Source organism: Carcharodon carcharias, chromosome 19 (assembly GCF_017639515.1).
Source record: "Carcharodon carcharias isolate sCarCar2 chromosome 19, sCarCar2.pri, whole genome shotgun sequence".
NCBI lineage: Eukaryota > Metazoa > Chordata > Chondrichthyes > Lamniformes > Lamnidae > Carcharodon > Carcharodon carcharias.
In genome coordinates this window covers 34,116,703-34,130,845 of record NC_054485.1, presented here as the reverse complement: position 1 = coordinate 34,130,845, position 14,143 = coordinate 34,116,703, and positions in this window count along the sequence as shown.

The following is a 14,143-nucleotide window of genomic DNA, read 5'->3' as shown; positions in this document are numbered from 1 at the left end:
TATCACTTGAATTTTACGAGCTTGGCCATTGCTTATCAGGCAACTTATGTGCTATGTACAAGTGAGCTTTTCCATTTTCAGCATGAATTATGCTTTCTTGAAGGTATAGTGTAGCACAAAAAACAGCAATGGAGCACCTCCTAAGATGATTGTACACATCTTGTCAGAGGAAGGTGATCGAGGAACACGGAATCAAAAGAAAATAACTTTTTAATTTGAAAGTAAAACATCTAATTTTTGCAGCTTACTTTTTTCTTGTCTTGTCTCTGAGATCCAAGTGTTAACAGCAGACAAGAGGGACAGATGATCTGGTTCTAGGCCTCTGCCAATGCTGGACTGAGCCAACCACTAGAATAAGGAGAAAAGAGGTAATGGGCCTATTTTCTTTCTGTTTTTCCAGAGAACGTACAGCTGAGTTCTGAAGAACAGCACTGTGGGAGATGGTGGATACAAACACACACCTGGCTACTCATCATCACTTTGCGTTGATACTTGAATAAGTTGAACTACTGCAACACCCCAAAATAGAAGAATAAAAAGTAAATAATTGAATTGTGTTGCATCGCTTGGCTTACAGAAAAAAATCAACTTGGTCTTAAAAGGAACTGATTATAACCCTTCCTTGTTACAAGTACACAATAAAATTTTGTTTAAAGAAAAATCTTGAATATGTTTACTATTTTGCAAAATTGCAAAACTAACCTCCCTATGAAGTCTTGAGAAACTGTTTTATCAGTGTTCGTAGTTCTTAATGCTTTTCAATGGTGATATTGTTTCTCAATCTTCAAGTAAAAACATTCTCAAATTATTCCTTGGCATTCTACTAACAGACAACTTGCAGAAGAGCCCAGAAAAGCCTTCCACTTCTGTCCTCTTGATTCTAGGTAGTGGTATGGTTGGCATGACATCAAATTCATCAGAGGGAGATATCTGGAAACAATCAAACAGAAAACTGGAACTGCTGCCTTGACCAGACAGAAGTAAAAACATTTTCCCATTCCCCATGCCTAGGATCATGAGTGAATATTTTCAGCCAGACTCGTTAGTTCTTAATCAATGAATTTGGCCATGATTCAACACCGAACTTCATTGAGATTGTCTAAAATTGCACACATTTACAGTAGGGCGCTTCTTGATATAGTGAAGTAAGTTGTTGATACAGTGTAGAGAGAGCCAACCTTCATCTGGAACTTTTAAATGTTAATGGATGCAAATGGAGAAAAATATAAGTTATTCAGCACCATCTTACCTCATAGCACACAAACCACAATTCTTAACTTTTTAAAAAATGGACAACTAATTAACTCCTTGAATAGCTCAGTTCATGAAGGCACCCATACTTGGACGAAACAGACCAATAGGCCCATGTTTGATTCTTTTTCTGTTTTGTATAACTGATCTCAGCCAGAGTGACAGTAGGGTTACCAAAACTGGAAAGGAAAAAATCTGCTAGAATTCTCAGCCCTGGTCTCAATGCAATTACTATGTTAGTGAATGTACATTTTGAGGACACTGGGTAAGGACAGGGTCAGAATTGGATGTAATTCCTCAACAGTTGAATAGGACATCAACTTTGACTGTTTAGGAGCAAATGTAAAAATGGCAGTTTGGATGAGATTTGAAGATGCTTGTGAACTTTAGCTAAAATGAAGGTACCACTTTTGAGGGGAGGAAAATTTAACATTGTTAAAAAGAATTGCTCTATTTAAAAGAATCTCAAGGCCATTTGACATTAACAGATCAAATGTTTATTTTTAAATTTACTTTTTCAGCTTTATTAGTAAATGCCCACTTCCACCTTTTCCCAGTAATCAGTAAATAACATATTGTAGATGTTACTTAATAGATGTAAGGGCTTCCTCAATACTTGAGTGGATAAAAATGTCACATAGCGTAGTACTGAAGCTAAACACCAGGATGGTCCCAGGTTCAGTCCCAGGCCTGAAGGTGTTATCCGATCTCACCCAGAGCAGTGATTTGGTGCTACAATTGGTATCTTAGTTAAGAGAAAATAATTTAGAAACAGTGTTTCTATTCCTTATTGGTATCTAGTGAATATTATCAGAAAGCATACATGTATAGACATCAGGTTAGGTTTGGCTATGATTAAGGAACGTTACAGCACAGGAGCCCATTTGACCCATTATGCCTGTTCTAGAAAGATCTACCTACTTTTTTCCACTCCACTGTTCTTAATCCATTGCTTGCCAATTTTCCTTTTCAAGTATATATCCAATTCCGTGTTGAAAGATATTATTGAGCCTGCTTCCACCACCCTTTCAAACAATGGCAGTCCAGACCGTAGCAATTCGCAACGTAATTTTTCTTTCCTCATCTCCCTTCCAGTTCTTTTAGCAGTTAATGTCCTCCGACTACCGACTCTCCTTATTTAGTCTATCAAAGCCCGTCATCATTTTGAACACTTCTAGTATTTTTCTCTGTTCTATAAAGAGAACAATCCCAGCTTCTGTCATCCTTCCGCTCTGAAGCCTGTGACATTACACGTTGCTGAATACAGTGTCTGTTCTCACCTGTCCACATGAACAAGGTGCTTTAAGATTGAGAAATTAGCACAACTCACTGTCGCAAAAGGAATTGGGGCAATTAGCAGTTTGCAAAAAATTCTTCAAATTTTAATGTTTCCCTTCTCCGGCAAGTAGGCAGGATTTCTGCACCATGTTGTTTAAGGGGTCAGTTTAACTCAATTAATTCCATGAATGCTGGAAAAGCGATGAAACTGTAGAGAGAAAAAAAGCATTAATCATCAAACATGACCTGGCAGTACGGATGGTGGCACATCAGAAGTAGTGCAGCCACGTTATTGTACAGTATTTTTAAATTATTATTAAGGAGTCTAGATTCAAATCATAATTTCAAATCTTAATTCCTGGATGCAAATGTAAGCTGTGAAAAACATTCTATTTTTATTCTATTCACCTTCCCTACCCATGCGTACTTGTCTCCAAAAATGCCTTCCCATTGAAAGGGGCCAGGCTTTGTGAATGCTTTGTCACAGTGCCGTTGTTTTACAAGATACTTTGGTTCTGGTTAACAGCAAGTGCCATAATCCTTCCTCCCACAAAGCAGAATCTGGCAGCCTGCTTTGCAGCATGTCTGAGAACTAGAGAAACTTCTTTCTATGGCCTACTCTATTAAGGTCACTGACTTTTGTTGAGGTCTGTTTTTGTAAATTTTGGCCGCCTTTTCAGTATTTTGCCCGAGCTCCTTTCTTCGTCTACGAATGCTGGGTTATTTCATTCTGGACGGCATCACAACTGAGCCTGAATTTGTCCCTACCCAATATCCGCACTGGTGCACTTTCCTGTGGGAATGAGTAAATAAAGACCAGGAGTGGAAAGGTGCCTGTTTTTCATCCCTCTATCACTAAGGATCCTGAGGCCCATTGGAGCACATCTACAGCCGTCAGTCACGCTATTTAAAAATCCACTGTGCAGAAGCAGCGACTGGGATATGTTCATTTGAAGATACTGCCCTTGACACAGGAGGTTATTCGCAGATCTCTCCTTGTTCATTGCGTTGTTTATGCAGCATTTAATAGCCTGCGATTTTAATTGCAGAACTGATTCTGACCTGGCAGAACCTGATTTTATTGTCCTGCCGCCAATCCAGTTTTCAGGATCGTGGAGAGAGCTCTGGGTTGTGCACTCACATCTGTACACATATCTTCCCTTTCCGTCTTTAGATTTTAAATATTTTGAGAGCGCCACTAATGGACTGTCAAAACATTTTATGTAACTCTGAGCAAGTTCCTAAATCGTTCAGTAGATCCAGGGAACGAGGAATACTCGTTAAAGAGGCAGAAGTTGTAAAATACTGCCTTACAACTCCAACAACTGCTCCTGGCCGCTGCCTACTCTGACGTAACAGCCTAAAAATCAGCATAATCAAGGCACCTTCTTGGTGCCCATTTCGATCCCTTCCCCCCACCCCACCCCCACTAGGGCCAGCTGCCACTTGTTTGTCCTGCTTTCTACCCTTAATATGACCATTAGCACATTCCTTAGATAATATCACCACCGTCAACACCCTTTGTCCTTTTGTCAACCACATCTTTGGCAATCTCTCCTTTGCCTCCACCTATCGCTGGCCCTCTATCCAGCTCTACCTGTCCCACCCCCCTCAACCAGCTTATATTTCACCTCATTTCTATATTTCTTTAGTTCCGATGAAGAGTCATTCGGACTTGAAACGTTAATTGTGTTCCTCTCCGCAGATGCTGTCGGACCTGCTGAGTTTTTCCAGCTATTTTTGTTTTTCAGATTTCCAGCATCCACACAGTATTTTGCTTTCACCTTCTTGGTCTTTATGACTCACTCCCACAGTGCAGAGTGCAGTCACCAACAGGACCGTTAAGATGCACTTTTGACAGAGGCAGATTCAGAGACTGACTTGTTGCTACTCAATGGTTCAGACTTTCACCTGGACTTTTAAATGTATTACCATCTGCTTTCCCAGCCTCTCCTGGTTGGGCAGACAAGGAACTACAGCAAGAAGCTGTTCCACCATCAGCCTGGCCTCTGCTATTATTTCCAAAATTTCCCATTGACATAGGGTGCAATTTTCAGCTGTCAGCTGCTTGTTTCTCACCTGGAAAATGGGCATCAATAATTTAAAATGGGAGCAAGAGGATCACCTCAGTCACCACACTAACATTGGAAGTCCATCTGAGGCAATTTTCAGACTAGCCAGAAACTGGAAACAGACTTTTTAAGCATCGAAATGGTGGCCCTACATGAATTGTAGGCTCCAATTGCAATTTTCAGGTAAAAATAGGTGAAGCATGTGGAGTGTACTCTTTGATTATTTTTATCAGGTGCTCAGTGGCCCAATCAACAGTCAGTAAAGGCTGGTTGGAGGCCACTGATATAAAAAAAACCACTAGAAACTTTTAATTTTTTGATGGGGCCAGGAGGAATGAAATGCTCCTCCTTGATCTGTCAGAATTCTGATGTCAAGTCAGCCTGAGGCCCACTTGGGATTGCCCTACCTCTTGGCCCTAATCAGGCTAAGGCCTGCCATCTGCCTCTTCTTGGGAGCCAATTGATTTCCTGTTCCCAGCAATGAGGCATTGCTTAGTGCTCTCAGCTTTTGAATGGTATTTTAATGAAGCCCAGATCTTAAAATGGCTTGGACCTTACACTGGACCCCAGAGCAGGTGGCAATCCTACTCCACCAACTTTGAGCCCATTAGCAGCGAAAGTTGAATAGCGACACCATCCTTTCTATGCATTCCTGGATAAATTCCTAAAATCCTCCATTGCTTATGCTATGGAGGGCCATTTAAAATTGTCACAAAACTATCATATGTTTCATAATACTATTGAGGGATATTGTAAGGTAGGCTTATGTAGGTGGCTGATTTAATTGAATCAGAGTCAGATAGCCTGCAAGGGTGAAATTATCAAAAGAGTTAGGGGTAAAGAGGGAATTTAAAATGCTAATGAGTGAGCTAGAGTTAAAGAGTCAGTAGATAAGGTGTAAATGAAAATTACATTTGTCGTTACATGGGGAGTTGTCTGATTTTCAAAGAGATGGTAGGATGTTTACAACTAACAAGATAAAAAGGACAAGGTTATTACGTTTATTTTGCCCAAAAGGGAAAAGGTTATATTGACAATATGAAAGATTTTTATATAATGAGAAATGGAAATTTCCAAAGACATGTAGAACAATGGGATTTTACACATTAAAGAGAGAGAAACATATATAAAGAAGGATGGAAGGCTATGTTAGGCTGGCCATATAAAATCTTGAAAGGTACACCATGTGACACAGAGATAAAAACAAAAAAACTGCGGATGCTGGAAATCCAAAACAAAAACAGAATTACCTGGAAAAACTCAGCAGGTCTGGCAGCATCGGCGGAGAAGAAAAGAGTTGACGTTTCGAGTCCTCATGACCCTTCGACAGAACTTGAGTTCGAGTCCAGGAAAGAGCTGAAATATAAGCTGGTTTAAGGTGTGTGTGTGGGGGGCGGAGAGATAGAGAGACAGAGAGGTGGAGGGGGTGGTGTGGTTGTAGGGACAAACAAGCAGTGATAGAAGCAGATCATCAAAAGATGTCAACGACAATAGTACAATAGAACACATAGGTGTTAAAGTTAAAAGTTGGTGATATTATCTAAACGAATGTGCTAATTAAGAATGGATGGTAGGGCACTGAAGGTATAGCTCTAGTGGGTTTTTTTTATAATGGAAATAGGTGGGAAAAGGAAAATCTTTATAATTTATTGGAAAAAAAAGGAAGGGGGAAACAGAAAGGGGGTGGGGATGGGGGAGGGAGCTCACGACCTAAAGTTGTTGAATTCAATATTCTTCCGGACTGAATATTGAATTCAACAACTTTAGGTTGTGAGCTCCTTCCCCCATCCCCACCCCCTTTCTGTTTCCCCCTTCCTTTTTTTTTCCAATAAATTATAAAGATTTTCCTTTTCCCACCTATTTCTATTATAAAAAAAACCCCACTAGAGCTATACCTTGAGTGCCCTACCATCCATTCTTAATTAGCACATTCGTTTAGATAATATCACCAACTTTAACTTTAACACCTATGTGTTCTATTGTACTATTGTTGTTGACATCTTTTGATGATCTGCTTCTATCACGGCAAGTTCTGTCGAAGGGTCATGAGGACTCGAAACGTCAACTCTTTTCTTCTCCGCCGATGCTGCCAGACCTGCTGAGTTTTTCCAGGTAATTCTGTTTTTGCTTCTATCACTGCTTGTTTGTCCCTACAACCACACCCCACTCCCTCCACCTCTCTGTCTCTCTATCTCTCCGCCCCCCACACACACACCTTAAACCAGCTTATATTTCAGCTCTTTCCTGGACTCGAACTCAAGTTCTGTCGAAGGGTCATGAGGACTCGAAACGTCAACTCTTTTCTTCTCCGCCGATGCTGCCAGACCTGCTGAGTTTTTCCAGGTAATTCTGTTTTTGTTTTCCATGTGACACAGACTTGGAATAAGCCCTAGCCACTCTGAAGAAGTACTGCTCCAGTAACTAAAGTTGTGTTAAAAACCTTTGGAATTCAATGTCGAGTGGGTGGTGTGGTAACCTTGTTCGATTGCTATTTAAATTTAAAATCTATTCTGGGCTGTTGACTTAAAGGGGGTGTGTAGTCGGGAATCAGGTTAATTAGGAATTTTGGGATTTGTTATAATATCAAGTAACTGTAATCTTATGTATGTGTTTAAATTCTTTTCTTTTGTTAATAAATATTTTAATTTATTTTTTAAAGTCACCTAAATGTATTAGTAGATTCATTACTTCTGAATTCAGTGCACAAATCTTCTCATAATAAATACAAATTGCAAAACTGTTGTGATAGTGTGGACAAGTTTCCCTTGCGGATTTGGTCCTCTTGACACATGTCACCTGCCGCATCATAACAAAATTTAAAGGATTACATTTAATAATCCATGGAGCAATGAATTCAACCAGGGCCCCTGAACATTTTTTTAGAAAACAAGAGGAAAATGTTTGCTGGCATAATCAGAACCACTGGTTGCTTCACACTGCAACAAAGTCATGGTGATTCCCCATTCACACCCTACCCTATTCCTATTTCCCCACCCCCACAACTGAGGTAGGCCACCTGGTAGGACCAGAAATATTGCTGAAATATCCCCATTGTCAATTATGGGGGAGCCTAGTACATCAATGCAAAAGACTGAAGTATTTGAGTATTTGCAACAATCTTCAGCCACAAGTGCTGAGTGGATGATCCATCTCAGTCTCCTCCTGAGGTCCCCCAGCATCACAGTTGCTGGTCTTCAGCCAATTCGATTCACTCCACTTGATATCAAGAAATGGCTAAAGACACTGGAAACTACAAATTCTGTAGGCTCATATCCTGGCAATAGTACTGAAGACTCATGCTCCAGACCTAGGTGTGCCCCTAGCCAAGCTGTTCCAGTACATCTACAACACTGGCATCTACCTAGTAATGTGGAAAATTGCCCAGGTATGTCCTGTACATAAAAAATAGGATAAATCCAAATCAGATAATTACTGCCTCATCAATCTACTCTTGATCATCAGTAAAGTGCTATCAAGCAGCACTTGCTTAGCAATAACCTAACGCTCAGTTTGGGTTCCACCAGGATCACTCAGATCTTGACCTCATTAAAGCTTTGGCTCAAACATGCACAAAACAACTGAACTCCAGAGTTGAGGTGACTGCCCTTGACATCAAGGCAGCATTTGACCGAGTGTGGCATCAAGGAGCCTAAGCAAAACTGGAATCAATGGGAATCAGGGGAAAACTCTCCACCGGTTGGAGTCATACCTAGCACAAAGGAAGATGGTTGTGGTTGTTGAAGGTCAATCATCACAGCTCCAGGACATCACTATGGGAGTTTCTCAGGGTAGTGTCCTAGGCCCAACCATGTTCAGCTGTTTCATCAATGATCTTCCTTCCATCAACAAATCAGAAGTGGGGAGGTCCACTGATGATTGCAAATGTTAGCACCATTTGCAACTCCTCAGATACTGAAGCAGTATATGTCCAAATGCAGGAAGACCTGGACAATATCCAGGCTTGGGCTGACAAGTGGCAAGTAACATTCACACCACAGAAGTGCCAGGCAACGACTATCTCCAACAAGAGAGGACCTAACCCTCGCCCCTTGACATTCAATGTCATAACCATCGCTGAATCCCCCACAATCAACATCCTGGGGGTTACCATTAACCAGAAACTGAATGGGACTAGTTGCATATAAATACTGTGGCTATAAGACCAGGTCAGAGGCTGGGAATTCTGCAGCAAGTAACTCACCTCCTGACTCCCAAAAACCTGTCCACAAGTCAGGAGTGGGATGGACTACTCTCCACTTGCCAGGATGAGTGCAGCTCCCACAACACAGAAGAAGCTTGACACCATCCAGGACAAAGCAACATTTCCTAACAGCACTGCGGGTGTACCTACACCACATGGACTGCAGCAGTTCAAGAAAGCAGCTCATCACCTTCTCATGGGCAATTAGGGATGGGCAATAAATGCTGGCCAGCCAGCAACACCCACATCCCATGAATGCATTAAAAAATGTTCTGTTATTAAGTATTTTGGAACAAAAGCCGAAATAGTGGAGGGATACCAGGCAAGTCAGGCAGAACCAGAGGAAAGCTGTGTCCACTTGTTGATATCTTCTCACTCACATTTACAGGCAGGGCACATCTGTCAGGCTACACAGGATCTGGTTAGCAGGAGGCTAACGCAGAGCTCTGTTATCCGTTGCAAGGAAACCTGCAGATAACATGCTGCATCATTATTTAAGCACAATGGCCAAAAATCGCTGTCAAAATTTTTATGTGCAAATGCCTCATCAACTTCAGGCAAGGGCAGATGCAAAATTAAACACGGAAATTGTAAAGTTGCAATGAGAAACACACCAATCCACCATTTGCTTTGTGAAAAATTACATTTCAAATCCATGCAGCAGGTGAAGTTCTTGTGCTTGCATGGCAGACATGAAGTAAACTCCCAAAAAAAGTTAAACCAGTTTATATCAAGTTTAACTATCTTTTTAATGATATGATAAGTGTTAATTTCTTCCAGTCATTTTCTCTGACACTGAAATTCATTATTACAAGTTAGAAATCTCATTTTTTCAGGTTTTAATTGCTGTTGGAAACTTATTTCAAATTTAATCTTTTTCCTCCTGTTTTCTCTCTCCCTTAATCCACTTATTCTTCCCCCCCCCCCCCCCCCCCACCCCCATCAGCCATGGCTCAGTTAGTAGCACTTACATCTTTGATTCATGAGATTTTGTGTTCAAGTCCAACTTCAGGACTTTGGCTATAGAGTGCTTTGAGATGTGTGGTGGTTGTGAAAAGCACTATATAAATGCCAGTCTTTATTTTCAAGTCTTTTACCTTTCTGCACCTGATTTGAATTCAGGCGCAGAAAGATGAATTTACCATTCTAACTTACACTCTGTTCTCAGTCCTTACACTGTTAATTTCACAATGCTTCAAGTGGTTGGCTAAGGAGATACACAGTTCGTCATCTTGTTCAGTCAGATCCCAGATGCTCTGTAGAGGGTATTGTGCCATTTCCATCTCACATTTCCAGCAACTAGCAACTCAAAACATCATCACTATTAAATGGGCAATGCCAAGTCTAATGTCAGACGTTGTTCGTTGACCAGTTACAACAAATTCTGGGCCATTATTTAATTCTAAGTGACAGTAAAAATCTAGCAGTTGACTTTGAACTTTCATTTAGGTAATGTCATTGCAAATCTATCTGTTGATGTTCTTCCTGCTCCTGCTCACCTGAATGAAGAATTGTATTTTGACATTGTTAAAGATGATGTATTTTGAAGGGTAAGAGCCCTCTGTTGTATCTGCATTCCTTTGGTCTCCACAACTTTAGCCAAGAGAACTGGTGAGCAGAGTTTTGCCATGCTGTTCTGAACAAGTTGCTAATAATAAACAGAGTCATTGTTGCATTCTGGGTGAGATAATTTCATTATTTCGCTGAAACAATTTATTCAAGGAGATAATGAAACTGACGAAAGCACCAAAGCCTTTCCTGATTTTTCATAGTCCACCTCACCCATGTGAATACCCATGTGTTCCACACAAGTGACCATTACTCATAAATGAGCTTTATCAGCTTGGTAGAATAGTGATTATTCATCAATGACAGTTTAAGTGGTGTCAGTATAGTGTGTCGGAGCAGTGATGCATGTATAGTGATTTGGTGCTTCCTACTACCAGTTCCAGTGCTAATGTGGGACTTAGCTGTGTCATTACTGAAAGTGTTGAGTGGAGCACAGACACTTCTCTACTAAGGATAAGAAATCAGGGGCAGGGGAGAGAGGATTGCCTCTGTTTATTATTAGCAACTTGTTCAGAACAGCATGGCAAAACCCTGCTCACCAGTTCGCTTGGCTAAAGTTGTGGAGACCAGAGGAATGCAGATACAACAGAGGGCTCTTACCCTTCAAAATACATCATCTTTAAAAACATTTTGACTCAGCTGACAGTAACAAATATTTACATAGTACAGGTGAACACACAAGCTGAAAAAAACCTTTTTCAAATATTGATAATAAACCCTTACCATACAATTTGGCTTTGTTCTTCTGATAGTAATCTGCAACTTAATGCCAGTAAAGTATAGTTTTCTCCAATTTCTTCCTGAGTCCTCCTACCTGCAGGTTCTGATGCCATGGCTCCCAAATGGAGAAAGCATTTTGCTCCAAAATTCAGTGACACCTCCCTGGAATGCCTGCTGGATGCAGTAGAAGCCTGTCGTGATGTCCCCTACCTCAATGATGGCTGGAAGAGGAGCACCAACCTCACTATTCTGGTTTGGCAGGTGGGGGCAGCATTGGTCAGTGCCAACATAGCACAGAAGAGGTCAGCCACGCAGTTAACCATCTCATCACTCTCAACTCACATACTCAAAAGCCCGTCAGACATTCAAAGGGATCTCACATGCTGCCTGCTCAAGGGACATCACCATTCACTCTCACACACACCTTCACATCTCCATCTGGGCTCAGATCCTCTGGTGCTCACATCCTCATCCTGTCCATGACTGCACTCACCACCCACACATGCCAGATATCCTTATTATCTGCCTTGGCATGCATCCTGCTCACACTCTCCATCTATCTTTATGCAGGACAAGCTCGCACACTATCGCAAAGAGTGGTCCCAGGCAGGATGTGGAATGCCAGAACTCAAGGTCCTCACTGCCTTCAAGAACAGAGCCATGGAGCTGGCCAGAGAGGACGTCAACTGTGCCTGCAGCGAGGGTGAAGTCACCGGTGCACACCCAAGTAAAGATCTTGCACCAGCTCATTGTCAGACAGCCATACTGTGAGTGTATTGTTGTGTGTTAGAGTTGTCTGCCATGCACTAATTATTTCTACTTTCTTTCATAGGCACATCTGCCAAGCACCTGAGGTCCTAACCAGCCAAGACCTAAGCTTGAGCCCCGAAGACACCTTAGATGAGGAGCCTGAGGACAGTATTGTTGAAGGCCCGTCACAGCACCCACCCAAACCCTCCACCATTGCAGGGACACACACCTCGATGTGTTCTAGAGTAGCCTCGGGATGACAATCCGGTGAGCACAGTACACAATCTGCTGCACAGCAGGTGGTGAGCAGCACTTGGAGGACTACTGGAGGCCAGGATTTTACAAATTATGAATCAGATGACAAACCTCAGTTGATGGAGCTGCAGTGACAGTCAAGGAAAATCAGGAAGGGATTTTTATTTGCAGATTGTAACGTACAATAGAGAGGTCCATCCGCCTTCAATCTGAGGTGATAGCGCTGGCATGCCAACGCACTGAGGTCAACACTGGTATGATGGCGGCTGCCAAGGAGACCTTGGTCCAGGACATTGATCCTGCACCACAAGAGCAGTGGTCAAACATGGGCAAAAAAGCTGAACTCAAGAGGTGAGGTGAGAATGCCTGCCCTTGACGCCAAGGCAGCATTTGACCAAGTATGACATCAAGGAGTCCTCACAAAACTGGAGTCCATGGGAATCTGGGGGAAACTCTTCACAGGTTAGAGTCATAACTAGCACAAAGAAAAGTGGTTGTGATTGTTGGAGGACAATTGTGTCAGTTCCGGGATATCACTGCAGCAGTTCCTCAGGGTAGTGTCCTAGGCCCAGCTGCTTTATCAATGACCTTCCTTCCATCATAAAGTCAGAAGTGGGGATGTTTGCTGATATTGTACAATTTTCAGCACCGTTCACGACTCCTCAGATACTGAAGCAGCCCATGTCCAAATGCAGCAAGACCTGGACAATATCGAGGCTTGAGCTGACAAGTGGCAATTAACATTCGCACCGCACAAGTGCCAGGCAATAACCATTTCCAACAGGGGAGAAACTAATCATCGCCCCTTGACGTTCAATGGCATTACCATCACTGAATTCCCCACTATCAACATCCTTGGGGTTACCATTGACAGAAACTGTACTGGACTAGCCATATAAACACTGTGGCTACAAGAACACGTCAGAGACTAGGAATCCTGTGGCAAGTAACTCACCTCCTGACTCCCCAAAGCCTGTCCACCATCTACAAGGCACAGGTCAGGCATGTGATGGAAAACTGCCCACTTGCCTGGATGAGTGCAGGTTGACTGCAGCTCCAACAACATTCAAGAAGCTTGACACCATCCAGGACAAAGCAGCCTGTTTGATTGGCACCCCATCCACAAACAGTCACTCCCTCTACCAGCAATGTACAGTGATGGCAGTGTGTACCACCTACAGGAACTCACCAAGGCTCCTTAGTACCTTCCAAACCCATGGCCACTACCATCTAAAAGGACAAGGGCAGCAGGTGCATGGGAACACCACTGCATAGAAGTTCCCCTGCAAATCACACACCATCCTGACATGGAACTATATTGCTATTCCTTCACTGTTGCTGGATCAAAACCCGACAACTGCCTCCCTAACAGTAATATGGGTGCAGACCACATGGACTGCAGCAGTTCAAGAAGGCAGCCCACCATCACCTTCTCAAGGGCAGTTAGGGGTGGGCACTAAATGCTGGCCTAGCCAGTGATATCCACATCCCATGAATGAATGAAAAAAAACTCCATTACTGTGGTCATTGATGCCATCCATGAGTAGCTACATTGGGGGGTTGGTGGGGCACCTAGCTCTCACTCCAGTTGCCCCTTCTCCTCAAGGATTCAGCTAGGTGACCTCAGGCACCTAGGGAGCAGGTCCAGCAGCTGGACACCCCAGGGACATCCACCCAGGTGTCCCTGGGACTATCCGGCTGATCCCAATCCCCTCTTCCTGTGATCTCATCAACTCCAGTTCCACATGACGAGGAGGGTGCACCTGTCCCTCAGCAGGGCACCAAAACTGGGCCAGGGCCCTCCAGATCTCGACCCTCTAGAGGGTACCCAACAAAGTCATCACAGACAACAGGACACAGCAGTCAGCAGGCTGCCTCCACCTCTGCTGTGGATGTCAGAGAAGCACCCAGACATAGTGGTAGTTTTAGGAAATTAAAAAAAGTTAGAGCTACAATGGTGGCACAGGTGTTCACAATATGTATATTATGTTCACAAATGTAAATATAATCGCACCCTTTCGCATCTCCTCTTGTGTATGCCTCCTTT